Genomic DNA, 16,544 nt, shown 5'->3' on the forward strand with positions numbered 1-16,544 from the left:
CCCGCCCGTGCGCCTGCTGGCCTCGCCCGGGGCCAGTCGCCCGCGCCCCACCGCCGGCGCTTGCGTGCATCGTGCGCGCCTCGCGCCCTCTCGGGCACACGCCCGTTCGGGCTATGCCCGCACCCAGCGCCCGCTAACCCACATCGGTCCCCTTGGCGAATGACACGTGGGGCCCACCCCCAGAACATTAAAAAAATTAAAAAAAATATGAAATAAAAATATTAATTAATTAATTAACTAATTAATTACCTGTTTAACTAACTAATTAGTTAGTTAACTTAATTAAACTTATAGTTTAGCCTAACCTATCAATGACATCTCAGACCCACACGTCAGCGACCCAGTCAACACCTCTGTTGACTGCTGACGTCGTGCTGACGTCATGATAATGTCAGCATGTACTGTTCTAGATAATGTTGAATTAAATTAATTAGATAAATCCTAAAAATGTTTTAAATCTTTTAAAATTAATATAAAATAAACCGTAACTCGGATCGAAATACTTTCTACATGAAAGTTGCTCAGAACGACGAGACGAATCCGAATACGCAGCCCGTTCGCCCGCCACACATCCCTAGCATAGCAAACACGCAACTTTCCCCCTCTGGTTCATCTGTCCGAAAACGCGAAACACCGGGAATACTTTCCCGGATGTCTTCCCCCTTCGCCGGTATCACCTCCTACCGCATTAGGGCACACTTGGCACCGCTACTTGTTATGTCATGCATCGATATGCATCTGTTTGCATTGTATTCATTGTTTCTTCCCCCTCTTCTCTCCGGTAAACTACGAGACTGACGCTGCTGCTGCTACCCCGATCGACTACGGTGTTGACGACCCCTCCTTCTTGCCAGAGCAATCAGGCAAGCCCCCCCTTGATCACCAGATATCGCCTATTCCTTCTCTATACTGCTTGCATTAGAGTAGCGTAGCATGTTACTGCTTTTGGTTAAGCCTATTCTGCTGCATAGCCTGTCATTGTTGCTACAATTGTTGATACCTTTACCTGCTATCCTAATGCTTAGTATAGGATGCTAGAGTTCCATCAGTGGCCCTACACTCTTGTCCGTCTGCCATGCTATACTACTGGGCCATGATCACTTCGGGAGGTGATCACGGGCATATGCTATATACTTTATACTGTCACAATACTTATGATACTGTTCGGAGATGGGGGCTGAAGGGGCAGGTGGCTCCATCTCGGTAGAGGTGGGCCTGGGTTCCCGATGGCCCCCGACTGTTACTTTGTGGCGGAGCGACAGGGCAGGTTGAAACCACCTAGGAGAGAGGTGGGCCTGGCCCTGGTCGGCGTTCGTGGATACTTAACACGCTTAACGAGATCTTGGTATTTGATCTGAGTCTGGCCATTTAGTCTATACGCACTAACCAACTATGCGGGAACAGTTATGGGCACTCGACGTCGTGGTATCAGCCGAAGCCTTCGTGACGTCAGCGACTGAGCGGCGCGCGTCGGATTGGACTGGAACGCCTGCTATGCTAGGTCTGCTTCCGGCCGCGTTCGCAACGTGCAGGTGTGCAATGGGCGATGGGCCCAGACCCCTGCGCCATAGGATTTAGACCGGCGTGCTGACCGCTCTGTTGTGCCTAGGTGGGGCTGCGACATGTTGATCTTCCGAGGCCGGGCATGACCCAGGAAAGTGTGTCCGGCCAAATGGGATCAAGCGTGTTGGGTTATGTGGTGCACCCCTGCAGGGAAGTTTATCTTTTCGAATAGCCATGATCTTCGGTAACAGGACGACTTGGAGTTGTACCTTGACCTTATGACAACTAGAACCGGATACTTAATAAAACACACCCTTCCAAGTGCCGGATACAACCCGGTGATCGCTCTCTAACAGGGCGACGAGGAGGGGATCGCCAGGTAGGATTATGCTATGCGATGATACTTGGTGAACTTACTATCTACTCTCTTCTACATGCTGCAAGATGGAGGTGGCCAGAAGCGTAGTCTTCGACAGGATTAGCTATCCCCCTCTTATTCTGGCATTCTACAGTTCAGTCCACCGATATGGCCCTTTACACATATACCCATGCATATGTAGTGTAGCTCCTTGCTTGCGAGTACTTTGGATGAGTACTCACGGTTGCTTTTCTCCCTCTTTCCCCCTTTCTATACCTGGTTGTCGCAACCAGATGCTGGAGTCCAGGAGCTAGAGATCCCGAGGATGATTCTACGTGGAGTTCGGCTTCGAGGAGTAGTTAGGAGGTCCCAGGCAGGAGGCCTTGCCTTTTCGATCGTTGCTACTTTTGTGCTAGCCTTCTTAAGGCAATCTTGTTTAACTTATGTCTGTACTCAGATATTATTGCTTCCGCTGACCCTTGTGTTTTCGAGCTTATGTATTCGAGCCTTCGAGGCCCCTGGCTTGTACTATAAAGCTTGTTTTATTTTAATTTGTGTCTAGAGTTGTGTTGTGATATCTTCCCATGAGTCCTCGATCTTCATCGTACACATTTGCGTGTATGATTAGTGTACGGTCAAATCGGGGGCGTCACACCTGGTCAACATGGTCAACGAACGACACCATCGGAAGTAGACTGTGCGTCGAGAGGCTGACAGCTGGGTCCACGGTCGCACGCAAGGAAATGCCTCCTTATTACGCGCAAAATAATGATTCCTCCACCTGATAGCAGGGACCCACCGGAAGGGCCTCTGTATTTCGCGAATAACATTCCCACCGCTGACAGGTCGGACCCACTAGCTATATCTTCGCACGCAAGGAAGTACCTCCTTATTACGCACAAAAAAATGAATACCCCCCTGCTAGCTGGGACCCACAATAGTGGGAGGCTGACTTGTGGGCCAACTAAGTTGACGGGGACGGAGGGCTTTGTCAACTTAGTCAATATGCACGATTCTAGCTCCAGTGACCGTACGATGTCCATCCAACGGCCGTAGTGCTTCTTCAACCTCTGGTCTTCTTGCTCCAGCCGCCCAAACCAGCGCCGGTAGTGCCTCGTGCTCTTGCCTCCCGTGGCCGGCTGCGATGCGGCGGAGGCCTCACCGCCCCCTACTACTCCCACCGTTGGCCAGGCCATCCCTCTACTCACCCACACCCCCTGTTATTCTACGGCGACGGCAGCCTCACACCGCAGCGAACCAGTGAACCCTCATACTCCTCTACGCGTGGGCATCCACTACCGGGTCTTCCCCGGCTCCGCGTCGTCCCCTTCCTAGGCCTAGCCGTCGTCCACCGCCCTAGTGCTCTCGGTGCGGCATGGTCAACGTGGTCAAAGAACGGCTTCCATCGGACGTGGACTGTACGTGGAGAGGCTGACAGCTGGGTCCACGGCCGCAGCAAGGAAGTGCCTCCTTATTACGCACAAAATAATTATTCCTCCACCTGACAGCGGGGTGCTACCTCTTGAGCACTGCGTTGGTTTTCCCTTGAAGAGGAAAGGGTGATGCAGTAAAGCAGCGTAAGTATTTCCCTCAGTTTTGAGAACCAAGGCATCAATCCAGTAGGAGGCCACACACAAGTCTCTCGCACCTACACAAACGAATAAATCCTCGCAACCAGCGCAATAAAGGGGTTGTCAATCCCTTCACGGTCACTTACGAGAGTGAGATCTGATAGATATGATAAGATAATATTTTTGGTATTTTTATGATAAAGATGTAAAGTAAAGAAAACAAAATAAAAACGGCGTCAAAAATAGCTTGTTGTCGGGAGATTAAATATGATGGAAAATAGACCCCGGGGCCATAGGTTTCACTAGTGGCTTCTCTCGAGAGCATAAGTATTACGGTGGGTGAACAAATTACTATTGAGCAATTGACAGAATTGAGCATAGTTATGAGAATATCTAGGTATGATCATGTATATAGGCATCACGTCCGCGACAAGTAGACCGACTCCTGCCTGCATCTACTACTATTACTCCACACATCGACCGCTATCCAGCATGCATCTAGAGTATTAAGTTCATAAGAACAGAGTAACGCTTTAAGTAAGATGACATGATGTAGAGGGATAAACTCATGCAATATGATATAAACCCCATCTTGTTATCCTCGATGGCAACAATACAATACGTGCCTTGCTGCCCCTACTGTCACTGGGAAAGGACACCGCAAGATTGAACCCAAAGCTAAGCACTTCTCCCATTGCAAGAAAGATCAATCTAGTAGGCCAAACCAAACTGATAATTCAAAGAGACTTGCAAAGATAACCAATCATACATAAAAGAATTCAGAGAAGATTCAAATATTGTTCATAGATAAACTTGATCATAAACCCACAATTCATCGGTCTCAACAAACACACCGCAAAAGAAGATTACATCGAATAGATCTCCACGAGAGAGGGGGAGAACATTGTATTGAGATCCAAAAAGAGAGAAGAAGCCATCTAGCTAATAACTATGGACCCGAAGGTCTGAGGTAAACTACTCACACATCATCAAAGAGGTTATGGTGTTGATGTAGAAGCCCTCCGTGATCGATGCCCCCTCCGGCGGAGCTCCAGAAAAGGCCCCAAGATGGGATCTCACGGGTACAGAAGGTTGCGGCGGTGGAATTAGGTTTTGGCTCCGTATCTGGTAGTTTGGGGGTACATAGGTATATATAGGAGGAAGAAGTACGTCGGTGGAGCAACGTGGGGCCCACGAGGGTGGAGGGTGCGCCCAGGGGGGTAGGCGCGCCCCCTACCTCGTGCTTTCCTGGTTGATGTCTTGACGTAGGTCCAAGTCCTCTGGATCACGTTCGTTCCGAAAATCACGTTCTCGAAGGTTTCATTCCGTTTGATATTCTTTTTCTGCGAAACTCTGAAATAGGCAAAAAACAGCAATTCTGGGCTGGGCCTCCGGTTAATAGGTTAGTCCCAAAAATAATATAAAAGTGTATAATAAAGCCCATTAATATCCAAAACAGAATATAATATAGCATGTAACAATCAAAAATTATAGATACGTTGGAGACGTATCAAGCATCCCCAAGCTTAATTCTTGCTCGTCCTCGAGTAGGTAAATGATAAAAACAGAATTTTTGATGTGGAATGCTAGTTGGCATAATTTCAATGTAATTCTCTTAATTGTGGTATGAATATTCAGATCCGAAAGATTCAAGATAAAAGTTTAATATTGACATAAAAGTAATAATACTTCAAGCATACTAACTAAGCAATTATGTCCTCTCAAAATAACATGGCCAAAGAAAGTTCATCCCTACAAAATCATATAGTTTAGTCATGCTCCATTTTCATCACACAAGAATGCTCTCATCATGCACAACCCTGATGACAAGCCAAGCAATTGTTTCATACTTTAGTAATCTCAACCTTTTTCAACCTTCACGCAATACATGAGCGTGAGCCATGGATATAGCACTATGGGTGGACTAGAATATAATGATGGGGGTTATGTGGAGAAGACAAAAAAGGAGAAAGTCTCACATCAACGCGTCTAATCAATGAGCTATGGAGATGCCCATTGATTGATGTTAATGCAAGGAGTAGGGATTGCCATGCAACGGATGCACTAGAGCTATAAATGTATGAAAGCTCAACAAAAGAAACTAAGTGGGTGTGCATCCAACTTGCTTACTCACGAAGACCTAGGGCATTTGAGGAAGCCCATTGTTGGAATATACAAGCCAAGTTCTATAATGAAAAATTCCCACTAGTATATGAAACTGACAAAACAAGAGACTCTCTATCATGAAGATCATGGTGCTACTTTGAAGCACAAGTGTGGAAAAAAGGATACTAGCATTATCCCTTTTTTTGGGCCTTCCTTTTTATTTTTGGCCTTTCTCTCTTTTTTTTATTTGGGACAATGCTCTATGAATGATGATCATCACACTTCTATTTATTTACAACTCAATGATTACAACTCAATACTAGAACAAAGTATGACTCTATATGAATGCCTCCGGCGGTATACCGGGATAGCAATGAATCAAGAGTGACATGTATGAAAAAATTATGAACGGTGGCTTTGCCACAAATACGATGTCAACTACATGATCATGCAAAGCAATATGACAATGATGAACGTGTCATGATAAACGGAACGGTGGAAAGTTCCATGGCAATATATCTCGGAATGGCTATGGAAATGCCATAACAGGTAGGTATGGTGGCTGTTTTGAGGAGGATATAAGGAGGTTTATGTGTGAAAGAGCATATCATATCACGGGGTTTGGATGCACCAGCGAAGTTTGCACCAACTCTCAATGTGAGAAAGGGCAATGCACGGTACCGAAGAGGCTAGCAATGATGGAAAGGTAAGAGTGCGTATAATCCATGGACTCAATATTAGTCATAAAGAACTCACATACTTATTGCAAAAATCTACAAGTCATCAAAAACCAAGCACTACGCGCATGCTCCTAGGGGGATAGATTGGTAGGAAAAGACCATCGCTCGTCCCCGACCGCCACTCATAAGGAGGACAATCAAAGAACACCTCATGTTTCAAATTTGTTACATAACGTTTACCATACGTGCATGCTACGGGACTTGCAAACTTCAACACAAGTATTTCTCAAATTCACAACTACTCAACTAGCACAACTTTAATATCACTACCTCCATATCTCAAAACAATCATCAAGCATCAAACTTCTCTTAGCATTCAACACACTCATAAGAAAGTTTTTTACTAGTCTTGAATACCTAACATATTAGGATCAATTCACAATTTAAGCAAATTACCATGCTGTTTAAGATTCTCAAAATAATATAAGTGAAGCATGAGAGAATAATAGTTTCTATAAAACAAAACCACCATCGTGCTCTAAAAGATATAAGTGAAGCACTAGAGCAAAAACTATATAGCTCAAAAGATATAAGTGAAGCGCATAGAGTATTCTAATAAATTCCGAATCATGTGTGTCTCTCTCAAAAGGTGTGTACAGCAAAGATGATTGTGGTAAACTAAAAAGCAAAGACTCAAATCATACAAGAAGCTCCAAGCAAAACACATATCATGTGGTGAATAAAAATATAGCCCCAAGTAAAGTTACCGATGGAAGTAGACGAAAGAGGGGATGCCTTCCGGGGCATCCCCAAGCTTAGGCTTTTTGGTGTCCTTAGATTATCTTGGGGTGCCATGGGAATCCCCAAGCTAGGATTTTGCCACTCCTTGTTCCATAATCCATCAAATCTTTTACCCCAAACTTAAAAACTTCACAACACAAAACTTAACAGAAAATCTCGTGAGCTCCGTTAGCGAAAGAAAACAAAACACCACTTCAAGGTACTGTAATGAACTCATTCTTTATTTATATTGATGTTAAACCTACTGTATTCCAACTTCTCTATGGTTTATAAACTATTTTATTAGCCATAGATTCATCAAAATAAGCAAACAACACACAAAAAACAGAATCTGTCAAAAACAGAACAGTCTGTAGTAATCTGTAACTAACGCAAACTTCTGGAACTCCAAAAATTCAGCCAAAATAGGACGACCTAGACAATTTTTTTATTGATCAGCAGAAATTGGAATCAATATTTTATCACGTTCTGGTGATTTTTAACAATTATTTTCGTGAACAGAAAGTTTCTGGAATTTTCAGCAAGATCAAATAACTATCATCCAAGAAGATCCTATAGGTTTAACTTGGCACAAACACTAATTAAAACACAAAAACACATCTAACCAGAGGCTAGATCAAATATTTATTCCTCAACAGAAGCAAAAAGCAAAAAACTAAAAATAAAATTGGGTTGCCCCCCAACAAGCGCTATCGTTTAACGCCCCTAGCTAGGCATTGGTAATTTTAATGATGGTCACATCAAAGATAAGAAGTAAAGCACAAAGAGAGCATCATGAAACACGTGACAAACACATCTAAGTCTAACATACTTCCTATGCATAGTCATCTTATAAGCAAACAAATTATCATAGCAAGCAAAAACTAGCATATGCAAAGAAGCGGAAAGAAACAATAGCAATCTCAACATAACGAGAGGTAATTTAGTAAAATGAAAATTTCTACAACCATATTTTCCTCTCTCATAATAATTACATGTAGTATCATAAGCAAATTCAACAATATAGCTATCACAAAACATATTCTTAACACAATCCACATGTATGCGAAGTCGACACTCTTCCAAAATAGTGGGATTAACATTAACTAAAGTCATGACCTCTCCAAACCCACTTTTATCAAAAATTTCATAAGATTGAAGATGCTCCAAATATGTGGGATCTAAAGTTGAGACTCTTCCAAACCCACTTTCAATATTATTGAAAACACTATTATCAATCTCATATTCATCATGGGGCTTAAATAAATTTTCAAGATCATAAGAAGAATCACCCCAATCATGATCATTGCAACAAGTAGTAGACATAACAAAACTAGCATCCCCAAGCTTAGGGTTTTGCATATTATTAGCACAATTGACATCAAGAAAATTTATAGTAAAATCATTGCAATCATGCTTTCCATCGAAGGAACTATCAAGTATGGGTGAAATAGCAACGATCTCATGTTTAACGTAAGGAACTATAGCAAATTCATCTTCATAAATATTGGCATCATGGCCACAAGAATAGCAAGCATCATGTTCATCAAGGTACATTTCAATCAAATCATCGGGATCATCATTATATATAGGTTCATGCATATCATTATTTTCTTCCAAAGCAACGGTCATTCTCTCAATAAATTCTTTGACATAGACATTATGAGCATAGTTTTCATAGCAATATTTAAGTATGTCAAAATTTTCAGATTCGTAGAGAGTAATATCATACTTTTCAATCAAAGAAGCAACTTCATAAGCATCCTTAAAAGCAACAAATTCTTCAATTTGTCCGATATCATAGTAACTATAAACACCCTTTGCATAAGAAGATAAGATTTCATTTTCATTAAACTCACAAAGGTAGGGAAGGTGTTTTTTAGGGTTCTTAGAGCAACAAGTAAAATCACAAATTCCACAAAGATTCCAAGCATAACACAGCAATCTATTTATTTGATTCCATAAGAGTCTCCCTTTTTCAGACAAACGGTGACGCACAAAATGAGCATGCCCATCTAAAGATTTCCCATCAACTAGGCTAGTTGGGGTTTCAGCACGAGCGCATAAGGATCAAAGATGATCTAAGTAGAACACTTTAAGTGGATCCATATCAATAGATTTTTAGCAAGCAAAGATGCAAGCAAATAGAAGGCACATGGTAACACAAGCAAACAATAGATCTGGCGAGAAAAAGGCAAACGGAAGAGGGGTGAATAAAACGGCAAGGGTGAAGTGGGGGAGAGGAAAACAAGAGGCAAAAGGCAAATAATGTAATGCGGGAGATAAGGATTTGTGATGGGTACTTCGTAAGTTGACTTTTGCGTAGACTCCCCGGCAAGGGCGCCAGAAATCCTTCTTGCTACCTCTTGAGCACTGCGTTGGTTTTCCCTTGAAGAGGAAAGGGTGATGCAGTAAAGCAGCGTAAGTATTTTCCTCAGTTTTGAGAACCAAGGTATCAATCCAGTAGGAGGACACACATGAGTCCCTCGCACCTACACAAACAAATAAATCCTCGCAACCAATGCAATAAAGGGGTTGTTAATCCCTTCACGGTCACTTACGAGAGTGAGATCTGATAGATATGATAAGATAATATTTTTGGTATTTTTATGATAAAGATGCAAAGTAAAGAAAACAAAATAAAAACGGCGTCAGAAATAGCTTGTTGTCGGGAGATTAAATATGATGGAAAATAGACCCGGGGGCCATAGGTTTCACTAGTGGCTTCTCTCGAGAGCATAAGTATTATGGTGGGTGAACAAATTACTGTTGAGCAATTGACAAAATTGAGCATAGTTATAAGAATATCTAGGTATGATCATGTATATAGGCATCACATCCGCGACAAGTAGACCGACTCCTGCCTACATCTACTACTATTACTCCACACATCGACCGCTATCCAGCATGCATCTAGAGTATTAAGTTCATAAGAACAGAGTAACGCTTTAAGTAAGATGACATGATGTAGAGGGATAAACTCATGCAATATGATATAAACCCCATCTTGTTATCCTCGATGGCAACAATACAATACGTGCCTTGCTACCCCTACTGTCATTGGGAAAGGACACCGCAAGATTGAACCCAAAGCTAAGCACTTCTCCCATTGCAAGAAAGATCAATCTAGTACGCCAAACCAAACTGATAATTCGAAGAGACTTGCAAAGATAACCAATCATACATAAAAGAATTCAGAGAAGATTCAGATATTGTTCATAGATAAACTTGATCATAAACCCACAATTCACCGGTCTCAACAAACACACCACAAAAGAAGATTACATCGGATAGATCTCCACGAGAGAGGGGGAGAACATTGTATTGAGATCCAAAAAGAGAGAAGAAGCCATCTAGCTAATAACTATGGACCCGAAGGTCTGAGGTAAACTACTCACACATCATCGGAGAGGCTATGGTGTTGATGTAGAAGCCCTCCGTGATCGATGCCCCCTCCGGCGGAGCTCCAAAAAAGGCCCCAAGATGGGATCTCACGGGTATAGAAGGTTGCGGCGGTGCAATTAGGTTTTTGGCTCCGTATCTGGTAGTTTGGGGGTACGTAGGTATATATAGGAGGAAGAAGTACGTCGGTGGAGCAATGTGGGCCCCACGAGGGTCGAGGGCGCGCCCAGGGGGTAGGCGCCCCCCTACCTCATGCCTTCCTGGTTGATGTCTTGACGTAGGGTCCAAGTCCTCTGGATCACGTTCGTTCCGAAAATCACGTTCCCGAAGGTTTCATTTCGTTTGGACTCCGTTTGATATTCTTTTTCTGCGAAACTCTGAAATAGGAAAAAAACAGCAATTCTGGGCTGGGCCTTCGGTTAATAGGTTAGTCCCCAAAATAATATAAAAGTGTATAATAAAGCCCATTAATTTCCAAAACAGAATATAATATAGCATGGAACAATCAAAAAATTATAGATACGTTGGAGATGTATCACGGGGACCCACCAGACGGGCCACCGTATTTCGTGAAAAAAACGTTTCCCCCTGAGTGCTGGGACCCACCAGCTACATCTTCGCACGCAAGGAAGTGCGTCTGGGCAAAAAAACGATTCCCCCCCTGACTGCTGGGACCCACCAGCTACATCTTCGCAGGCAAGGAAGTGCCTGACAGTCGGGACCCACCTGGTCGAAGCGTACGTAGCGTTGTCATTCTGGTCGCGAACGTGTACGTACATACTGGTCGATGTAGAGGCGCGCATGTGTCGTAGTAGAGGCGCGCACGTAGCTTGTACATGTACGTACAACGGCCAGTGTGCAAGAAAGAAATTACGGCCACGTACGTACATACGGGCAGGGTCTCGAACGCCTACTCGCGCATACGTACGGCCAGGGCTCGTGTACATGGCTGGGTCGGAACAGAGAAACAGCGTCGTCGTCGTGTTCATGGGGAGCCAACCGGCTGGGTCGGAACGGAATGCGTCGTCGTGTTCATCGGGAGGGCTTGGATGGAACAACCGATGGAAACGAGGCCTGGAGTACCGCAGAACGAAGGAAACGGCCTTGTGTTCGACCGACCACGGTGGAAATGGAATCCTGTTCATCGGGAGGGGTATGGCGTACCGCAAAACGGAGGAAACGGACCTCCTACGGTCGAAACGGGGGTCCTGTTGATCGGGAGGGGTGTGGCGTACCGCAAAACGGAGGAAACGGACTTGTGTTGGAGCGCTACGGTCGAAACGGGGGTCCTGTTCATCGGGAGGGGTGTGGCGTACCGCAAAACGGGACTCCACGGGATACTGTTCATCTCCACCGTCGACCCCCTCCAGCCTCCACGGGCTACTGTTCATCCACCGTCGACCTCCTCCAGCCTCCACCTGCGACTGTTCATCCACGGGCTCCTGTTCATCCAGCCTCCACCGCGCGCTACTCCACCGGCTACTGTTCAACCAGCCCTCTCCACGGGCTCCTGTTCAACCACCCCTCCATGGGCTACTGTTCATCCAGCCCTCCACCGTCCACTGTTCATCCTGCCCTCCACGAGGTGGTCCAGTTCATCCTGCCCTCCACGAGGTGGTCCAGTTCATCCTGCCCTCCACGGGGTCCTGTTCATCCAGCCCCAACCGGCTCGAACGATCGGGGTCCTGTTCATCCAAACCCCCCAGCAACGCTCACTGTTTATCCAGAGGCAACGCCACGGGGTCCTATTCATCCACCCCCACCGGGAACTGCTCATCCAAACCCCCCCAGCAACGATCACTGTTCACCCAGAGGCAGCATCGATCGGCTTCAGTTAGTAGCAGTAGAGAAGGAATCGCTCGATTGGGTTCAGTTAACAGCCATCGATCGATCGCTCGGGTTCAGTAACGCGTAGCCTGCAATGCAATCGCTCAGGTTCAGTTAGAGCCCAACGCCTCGCTTGGGTTCAGTTAGAGCCCAACGCCTCGCACCCACGCGCGTGCGTGTACGAGAGAAACGCGCATTGCTCGGCCCCGACCACCCACCGTAACCGGGAACACCCCGATATTTTCCTCGCCCTCGCTTCTACCACGGTTTTTTCCGTCATGGACGGCCCAAAGAATGTCATGCAGCTGCGTCTCCGGCCCGCCCAGGTCGAAAAGCCCATTTTCTGTCATGATTTTTTGTCATAGAAGTAGGACCCCACCACATCTATGATGATACCGTGTTTTGTCATAATTATTGTCATAGAAGTGTCATAAGTATGACAGAATTTTTTTTCGTTCGGCCCAAAATGTCACGGATGTGTCTTTTTTTTGTAGCGGGAGATGGTCAGCGAGACACCGCCAGCCGCTTACTCTCCCAAGGCCAAAGGGGACGACGAGGTGCTCTCCCAATGGACCTTCCCAGGCCGGGGAGAGTCTCGAGAAGAGCCCGAGGGCGAAGGCCCAGTCGCCGGACACCAGGGGGAACCAACCCCCGGGAGACTGGGAAGGAGGGCCGTACTCAGTTCGGCCCTCAACCGGACTTGATTCCGGAGACCGATACGGCTCCAGAATCCGGCACACCACCTCCTTCGAAAGAAGGGGGTATGCATATTCCACCGGTGACCCTTGTCCAACCAGGGGCACCAGATGATCTGCTGGAAGCGCTACAAGGCGCTTCCATTGTGGATGAGCATCGTGTTCTTATGGGCACGGTGATTGAAAGGGTTCAATCTGCCAAGAGCGGACTAACCGAAGCCTGCAGCAGCCTGCTGACAGGTTTTGAGGTAAGCGACGCAAAAAGAGAACATCCCCATATAGACAGTAGCCCCTGAGACACTGTCCGGTGTTCGGAAAGAAAAGCCGGACAGAGGATCATTCCTTTATTGCAGGGGACTAACTAAATTTGTCTGGAATGCGAATGCAGGCGTCACTGCTGGCCACGGGCTCACGTGTTGCCGAAGTCTCCGAACTTAAGCGGAGACTGGAGCAGGCCGAGGAGGAGCTCGGCCAGGTGAAGAGGCAGCTCCAGGAGAATCAAGGTATGTAATAACCCAGGAAATATTTGAAAAGAGTGGGATGATATGTATTGACCGAAGTCTCTTGGTATAAATAGGGGCAACGACCGATGTCGAGGCCCTGAAAAAGGCCCTGGGCGAAGCCGAGGAGAAGGCCGTCAAGGAGCAGGCTACCCGTAAGAAGCTCAAGGCCCGGGTCGGCGAGGTCCAACAAGAGCTCCGCGATGCGGTGAAGAAGTGCGAGACCTTGGAGCGTGACGCGTCGGCTAAAGAGGCCGAACTCTCCAAGGCTCGTCAGAGCGCGGAGGCGGCCCGGAACGAGGCCCAGGGCACCCTCCAAGAGGTCCAGGAGGCGAGGAAGATTGCGGCGGGTAAGGCATTCAGTATGCAAAGCAAATATGCGGAGAGGAAGTATCTTTTACTAACCCAGATTCGGAGTTCTCTAGGAGCTTTTGCTGATTTGCCGCGAAGTGTGTCCGACGCCGCGGAATTCTTCCGAGCCAAAGAAGGGAGTTCTACGGAGAAGCTATTCTGGTCGCGTGTGCAGAGCATCCCGTGTCCTTCACCGATCAGCTGAAGCAGCTGGTGGAGCTGCATAGGGTGGCCGAACTAGCCATGAAGGATTTGATAATCCGGCTATGGCCAGCCGAAGCTATGCCCGGCAGCTACTTCGGACTCGTGAGGCGGATGGTGGACGCCTGTCCTCGGCTGGATATCGTCAAGCGATCGGCCTGTATTGAGGGTGCTCGTATGGCCTTCGCCCATTGCAAGATGTGGTGGGCGAAGATGAACGCCGTCGAGCTAGCCCGAGGGCCGCCAGAGGGCAAGGAGCACTGCACACCCGAGCGATATTTCGCGGATGTCCTGGAGGGGTCTCGCATTGTAGCAGCGCAGTGTGGGCAGGACATTATTTTCGAATGAATACATTCATGTTGTGTTTGCCTTGTATGATGAAACAAAGTCAGTTTGTAATATAATTTTTGTTATGTTTTAATTTTTTCCTCCTGTGCGGCCGTGTTGTATGGAATCTGAGGGTTGGCTAGTCATTGGCTTCTGCTCCCACGTAGGTAGTACGGGGGTGTTTGGGATGGAATCTAAACAATCTTGATCCAATTGTATGGTCCTTGAAGGAGTTGTTTAGCGCAACAAACCAGGCAATCCGGACTATGCGGCTTAAACGCCCTCACTTAGCCATACGAGTTTTATAATAAAACATAGGCGCAGCCCCTAGTTTTCGAACTAGAGTGCTATGAGCGTCTGATCGGGAAGTACCGATCCTTCGCATAATGCGGGAAAAATCTCTAACGATTTTCAACTTCTCGAACAGCTGACCGGCTCTCGCCGTATCATGACAGTCAGTTTTCGGCTTTCTCTACTGAGGTGCTCCTTTGGATAAACCAGGGCACAATCGCAGCAGTTCTCCCTTTACTACCTTAGCCGATATAGCAGAACGTAAGGTAGCAAGCACAGGAGCCGGGCAACCCAACTATTGACCAAAGACATGATTCGGAGCCAATGCATATAATGCTAAATTCGAGGTGCCGAAAAGTGTTCGGACTTTTATCGCCATGTTGTGGGGTACTATAAAGCCCCTGGCAAATATGAAACGTACCAAAGCATACGGGTGCTAAAAGATAAATTATTAAAGGAAAACAGAAAGAGAGCAGAGGTGATATCTTGGGCCCTTAAACTTGAGCCACGAACTGTTTCCATTATAATTGGGTTAATGCGTCAAAGCGCATTAATACAAATAGTGCGATAAGCAGCCGGCTATTTAACATGCCCTGACCAGAGGCAAGCTGCGTGTGGGTCCTGACAATAGGTAGAGTGACCTCTAGAACTTCCCCTATATGTCTGTGCTTTCTTGCCATCCTGGTGTTTTCATCCTTTTACAAGACTGATACTTAGGCCGTCCAAGAAGGCCTATGTAAAAGAAACCTGAAAAAGGAAAAAGGAAATAGTAAAAGTATTTGTGTGTCCGGGATCGGTCAAGCCGAACTGTGGATCACAAGATTTCTGTGCCTCCATCGATGCCCATGGAATTTTGAGTGCGTAATTATGTACGCGTGGTACGAATGCCACTGCCTGATCGGGGCTGGGACGGAGGCCAAATTGCTAGTCGAGCTCTTGATGAGCCGCGCTGTCCTGGTGCAGCGTAGTCCGGACCCTCTTTATGATGTCCCGGGGCTCGGCAGCCGGATTACAGTTCTGCTTGAAAAGGCCGCTCTGGACTTCTGCTGCTAGGGCGGCGATGTGCTCCTCTGTTCGGAGGGAGCATTCCGTGTTTCCGTTGACCGTTATGACGCCGCGTGGACCGGGCATCTTGAGCTTAAGATAAGCATAGTGTGGCACCGCATTGAACCGAGCGAATGTCGTTCGTCCGAGCAGTGCGTGATAACGACTGGGGAATGGGACGATGTCGAAGATTAACTCCTCGTTTCGGAAGTTGTCGGGGGATCCAAAGACAACCTCTAGTGTGATCGAGTCCGTACAGCGGGCCTCTACACCTGGTATGACTCCTTTGAAGGTAGTCTTCGTTGGCTTGATACTTGATGGATTAATGCCGATTTTGCACACTGTGTCTTGATAGAGCAGATTGAGGCTGCTACCACCGTCCATGAGGACTCTCGTAAGGTGAAATCCATCAATGATTGGGTCCAGGACTAGTGCGACTGATCCGCCATGCCGGATACTGGTCGGATGATCCCGATGATCGAAAGTGATCGGGCATGATGACCATGGATTAAATTTGGGGGCGACTGGCTCTATCGCATAGACGTCCCTTAGTGCGCGTTTGCGCTCCCTTTTGGGGATGTGTGTAACATATATCATGTTTACTGTTTTCACTTGAGGGGGAAACTTCTTTTGCCCCCCTGTGTTCGGTTTCCGGGGCTCCTCGTCGTCGTCCTCGCTTTGTGAGCCCTTTTCCCTGTTCTCGACGTTTAATTTGCCGGCCTGTTTAAAAACCCAACAGTCTCTGTTGGTATGATTGGCTGGTTTTTCTGGGGTGACATGTATCTGGCACGGGCGATCGAGTATGCGGTCTAGACTGGATGGTCCCTGATTGTTCCTTTTGTATGGTTTCTTCCGCTGGTTGGACTTGGAGCCACTGAATCCGGCGTTGAATGTAGTGTCGTTGGTAT

The sequence above is a fragment of the Triticum aestivum genome, chromosome 5D, assembly GCF_018294505.1.
Source record: "Triticum aestivum cultivar Chinese Spring chromosome 5D, IWGSC CS RefSeq v2.1, whole genome shotgun sequence".
Classification (NCBI taxonomy): domain Eukaryota; kingdom Viridiplantae; phylum Streptophyta; class Magnoliopsida; order Poales; family Poaceae; genus Triticum; species Triticum aestivum.